Source organism: Myotis myotis, unplaced genomic scaffold, assembly GCF_014108235.1.
Source record: "Myotis myotis isolate mMyoMyo1 unplaced genomic scaffold, mMyoMyo1.p scaffold_m19_p_3, whole genome shotgun sequence".
Lineage (NCBI taxonomy): Eukaryota > Metazoa > Chordata > Mammalia > Chiroptera > Vespertilionidae > Myotis > Myotis myotis.
The window spans coordinates 26,317,089-26,322,959 of record NW_023416335.1 but is presented as its reverse complement, the minus strand read 5'-3'; the positions used below and the strand labels follow the sequence as shown (position 1 = coordinate 26,322,959).

At 43.1% G+C, this 5,871-nt stretch overlaps 1 pseudogene; it reads right to left on the bottom strand.

The window, feature by feature from the left end:
* Positions 1-4,726: 4,726 nt before the first annotated feature.
* LOC118649837 lies at positions 4,727-5,036 on the bottom strand (annotated as a pseudogene).
* Positions 5,037-5,871: the final 835 nt, after the last annotated feature.

Sequence of the window (5,871 nt, the reverse complement as noted above, 5' to 3'; positions counted from 1 at the left end):
GGTATGTTCCACCGTCATTAATTTTAGAACAATGTCATTATATCAGAAAAAAAAGCCATACTCTTTAGCTCTCACTCCTGCAACCCAGCTTCTCTGAGAAGTGCGCCTGCGAGGTCCTCCTGTGGGCGTGGCAGAAGCCCTCCTCCCACGGACCTGGAATCATCTTTTTCACTGTCTGTTGCCTCAGCTAAACTGTGAACCACACAAGAACAAGCACCTTATTTATATTTCCATAATAACACTTACTAGAACCAGTGATGGTTTATTTACTTGTTTCCTGTCAATTCCCGGAGTTGTGGGGACTTGGTCACATTCAGCATTATAATATTACATTATAAAATTGTGCTGAGGATAATGCTTGGTACATGCAAGGAATAAACGTCAGTACATACATGTATTGGTTATTGCTGGTCACAGCAAATTCAATCCATGGAGGTGGGTCTATATGCTTTGTGCCACATGAGATGGGCACTTTGGCTACATAAATGTTATGCTCAAGCCCCTCCTCCCTTGACACCTTCCACTTTAGAAGCTTAAAGGCCAAACACTCGTTTCCCAACTTCCTTTGTAGCTAGGGGTGACCATGTGACCAAGTTTTGTTGTATATGAATTAAGTAGAAATCGGCTAAGATGGTGAGTGAGGGAGTTCTAGAAAATGTACTGTTTCCCTGATAACAAGGAGCTAAAGTCATGTAGTCCATCCTTTCACTTTGACTTAAAAGTGGATTTGACAGCTGCACCTGTAGCAGCTACCATGTGACTGAGAAAGAAAATCACAAGATTAGAAGAGATAGATAATCTGTTGAGTTACTGGACCAATGCCAGAAACTGCCTACCTCCAGATGTCTTATGATGTGAGAAAGATAAACTTAAATTTGTGGTAATCTGCAGGCTGAATATAATTCTAACTAATATACCACGTTATGGAGGTGGGGCAGATAGCAATTAAAGTTATACTGCACCCATCCATTTATTCACTTACTCACTTTTCATTGAGTATTCTGAATGAGACAGACCATGTTCTCATGGACCTTACCTTCTAATAAGGAAGACAATAAAACAATAAATAGAAAAATGTAATTAAACATTAGAAGTGATATGAAATACAAAGAAAAATACCATCAGGTATTTTTAAATTAGGGGATGCATCTCTGAGGTGGTCAAATTTGAGCAGAACATGAATGAAGTGCTAGAGTAAGTAAGGTAAGGAAATATCCATGTGATGGGAAAGTGCTCGTGGTCAAAGAAAATCAAAGAGGAGCCATGGACAAGGGTAGATTAAAAAAAAGTGACATCAGAAAGGTGACAGAGAATCAATCTATACATGGCTCTATAGCTCACAGTGAGAAGCTTGAATTTCCAGCTAAACATAAAGAGAAGGCAAAGAAACAGTTGAATAGATGACCGACTTATTTGTAAATGTGGAGAATAGATTCTGGGGGAGTAAGAGTTGAAGCAAGTGGATGAGTTAAAACATAACCCAGGTGAGTGGTAACTGCGAGGTGATGGAAGTGTTAATTAACCTGGTCATGGCAATTATTTCAAAATCTGTAGGTACTATATCAAGTCATCATGTTGTATGCTTTAATATATAATATTAATTGTCAAGTATACCTCACTAAAGTTGGAGGGAAAAACTAATGATTTTAAATTTCTAAGTGTTTATGTTCATTGAATTTGATTAAGTTCTTGTTTTTTTTTTTAATTTTGTTTTATGCTGGAGCAATAGGGGTTTGTGAAATACATAAATTGTTTTCTTTTTGAAACCCCTCCCTTTTTTGTAAGCTGTCTTGAAGTTGTATGAATGCTGTAATTTACTTTTGTTATTCATGCTAGGATTCTGGGGGATTTCTACCTCTTCAATACACGATTTTCAACCTATTTCATCTCTTGGAGCACATAAGCTAATTACTAACATTCCGCAGCACACCAAAATAATGTATTTTTTGCCGATTTGACAAAAAAAAAGTATAATTTTGATTCATTCACACTGGAAAGCTATTGTTGTGTTGGCTGTTGACTTTTTTTTTTTTTTTAATTTGACAATCTAAGGGAAGAGAGGTCAGTGTCCTTGACTAAATAGTCAGGCATTGCATGTTTTAAAAATTCTTGTGGCACACTGATTGAAAATTGCTGTTCTAATAGAATGCAGATTTGACCTCAGCCACTATTTCCAAAAAGTGATGGGTTAACTCATGGTTTAATGCAATCTTAATTATTTAAAGCTCATGAATTTGACATGAACCAATGAGTTTACTTTGTTTTGCCTTTTGCCAGGTCAAATCCTTTTATAAAATAATTTACAAATTATACAGATAATAATGTTCATTATATAAAGCTGGGAAAATTCAGCGGCATAGGCAGATAAAAAATCATAATTTTATACCTCTTAGAGGCAATTGATGTTAACATTGTGGGCATGTGCAATGGTGTGCTGATAAATGTTTAACAACCATATTGTGATTCCAGTGTGAATTCCAATGTGAATCTGAGTGTTGGTTGATCTTTTTGTTTATATTAATGAGTAAGATAAAAGTGAAACAACCAAACCATATGTCAGAGTTTACACTTATTTGTCAATGACACAAGCAACTTCTTTGCTGATTCAGATAATAGTTTTCAAATGCTGGAAGAATGTTTCCTCATTTTTTTGTGCTATTCATAATGTAACAGCTACAGGTACAGCATGTTTTTAGGTTGAATTTGCATAACATATTTTCTCCACCACTTTCTTAAATCTAGACAATCAATAAAATGATATATTTTTTAAAAGACATAACTCAGATGAGATAAGATCTGGGTGTGGACACAGTAAAAAAGGTCTGTATATAATTTTTTTTTGCAGTGAACATATCAAGATTTTATTGTCCTATATAATAAAGAGCTAATATGCAAATGGTCATCATGCCCTCACGCCGTCACGCCAAAATGGCTCAGACACTCAACACTGGGGAAAGAGGAATGGGTACCAGCTAGGCACAAATGAGCTCACGAGAGAGGAATGGGGACCAGCTAGGCTGCAGCCCAGGAGAGGGAGAAGCCGCCTGCCCTGCAGTCCCGGGAGCCAGCAGCTGTACCTGTGTCTGTGGCCTGGGAGAGGAACAGGCTGCACGTCCCACAGTTCCGGGCACCAACAGCTGCGGCTGTGACTCAGGAGAGGGACAAGCCACATGCCCTGCAGTCCTGGGTGCCAACAGCTGTGCCTGAGCCTATGGCCCGGGATAGGGACAAGCCACCTGCCCCATGGTCCTTGGTGCCAGTGCCTGCAGTTGAGGCCTGGGAGAGGGACAAGCTGCTTGCCCCATGGTCCCGGGCACCAGTGCCTGTGGCTGTGGCCCAGGCGAAGCCGCCCACCCATGGTCCCCTGGGCAAAGCCGGCCTGGGTCCTGGGTGCTTGTGGCCAGCCAGAGGGAGGGTTCTGGATGCCTGTGACTGGCTGGAGGAGAGAATCTTGGGTCCTGGGTGTGGGGCGAGGCAGAGGCAGTTAGGGGTGATCAGGCCAGCAGGGGAGCAGTTAGGGCAACCAGACAGGCAGGCAGAGGGGTTAGGGGTGATTAGGCAAGCAGGCAGGTGAGCGGTTAGGAGCCAGTGGTCCTGGATTGTGAGAGGCAGTCAGACAACCCCTTAGGGGTTCCGGATTGGAGAGGGTGCAGACTGGGCTGAGGGACACCACCCCGTGCACTAATTTTGTGCACCGGGCCTTTAGTCTATATATATATGAAGAGGTAATATGCAAATTAGCCAGGACACCATAACAGTCACAACTGGCTCAGGAGGAGGCTGTGTGTGCAGCAGGGCGGAGCAGGGACCGCAGAGAGTGGGGAGCAGGGCAGGCCTGCATGCTTGCCAGGGTGCGCCGGCAGTCCTGCCTCTGCATGTGAGCTACAGAGGAAACACCTTTTCTGACCACTCAAGGACTAAGCTCCCAGTACGCCACTCGCAGTGTTATTGGTAACTTGCATAATGAGAATTCAAGAAGGTAATCTAGGGTTTTTCCACCTCACTCCTGGAGGAAAAAATGAAGGTCCACTGCTGGAGGGGCTAAGAAATGTCATATCCTGCCCTAGCCAGTTTGGCTCAGTGGATAGAGCCTCGGCCTGCGGATTCTGATCAAGAGCATGTACCTAAGTTGCAGGCTCCTCCCTGGCTGGGGCCCAGGTCAGGGCTCATGTAGGAGGCAACCAATCAAAGTGTCCCTCTCACACTGATGTTTCTCTTTGTCTTTCCCTCTCTCTTCCATGCTCTCTAAAAATCAATGGAAAAATATTCTCAGGTGAGGATAAAAAAGAGAGGAAGAAAGAAAGAAAGAAAGAAAGAAAGAAAGAAAGAAAGAAAGAAAGAAAGAAAGAAAGAAAAGAAGGAAGAAAGAAAGAAAGAACTGTCATATGCTATGGAAGAGACATCTTGAAAATGCCTATAGAACATTGTCATTTTTTTGCGGTGAAGGGACTGGCATCCGTGTTGATGAAAACACCTTGGTGGCTGCGGAAGCCAGCAGTGGCAGCAGCAGTGGGGTGATGGGGGCAGCGACTTCCTCTGATCAACTCTGTCGCCTCCTACAGAGGGAGGCCAGACTGCGGGGAGCGGTCCTAAGCCATCAGTAGGACACCCCCTGAAGGCTCCCGGATTGCAGAGGGTGCAGGTCAAGCTGAGGGACACCCCCTGCCCCCCCGCATGAATTTCATGCACCGGGCCTCTAGTCATATAATAAAACAAAATATGAAGCTTACAACTGGATCACTTGACTCTTTCTCTTCTTATCTCCTCCCAGTTCAAAATGCTTGCATCTAGTAATAGCCAGCACTCTCTGAGATCTGCAGCTGATCATTCAAGCCTCAGCTCAATCTTTGTAGTTTTAGCCTTTTTTCAGAAAATCACCTTTGTCTGCCCACCATAGCCACTCTGCTTCCTGTCATAATGCCACTTTCCTGCACACACAGAGAATCCTTGCCCTTCTTGTATTGTGTTACTTGGTGGGGCTGATGCTTGCCACACTTCTTACAGAAAGTTTGGTGGGTTTTAAGAACGTTCACCATGTTTGCAAAAGAGCTACCGGCAGGGAAAGCTGTATATAATTTTTGTTGTTGTTATTAATACTCATCTGAAGATATTTTTTCCACTGATTTTTAGAGAGAGTAGAAGGGAGAATGGGAGGAGGAGGAAAGAGAGAGAAACATTGATGTCAGAGAGAAACATTGACTGGTTGCGACACACTTGTAGGGGCCAGGGATCAAATCTGCAACTCAGGTATGTGCCCTTGACTGAGACTTTTTGGTGCTTGGGTGGACTCTCTAACCATTGAGTAACACTGGCCAGGGCAAGGTATGCATATAGTTTGAAGGGAAAGCCCACATGATTTGCTGATGGTTTGTAAGTGAGATGTGTGAGAGAGAAGTAAAAATGATGCCCAGATTTTTGGTGCAAGCCACTGGGTACATGGCGATACCAAGATGGAAAACATTGGAAGAGGAGCAAATTTGAGAGAGGAAAAGAAAATGTCCTGCTTTTAGACATACTTAGTTGAAATTTCTAAGATGAGATGATCAGTAGGCCATTGATTGAGTCTAGGGCTGGAGATATGACTTTGGGAGTAATAATACTCAGTGGTACTGGGGGTCATGCGACTGGATGAGATTAACAAGAGAGTGAGTATAATTAGAAAAGAGAAGAGGTCCTAGAACTGAGATAGCAAAGATGAGGACAAATCGTCAAAGGAGACTGAGAAGAAGATGCTACTGAGGTGGGAAGGGAACCAGAAGAGCCAGTTACCCCAGCAGCCAAGTGAAGAGTGTTTGTGAAGGAGCGAATAACTGGAGTAGACACCACTGGTGCTCACCCACTTTCCCTCAGCTCTCATTAACCAGGAAACCA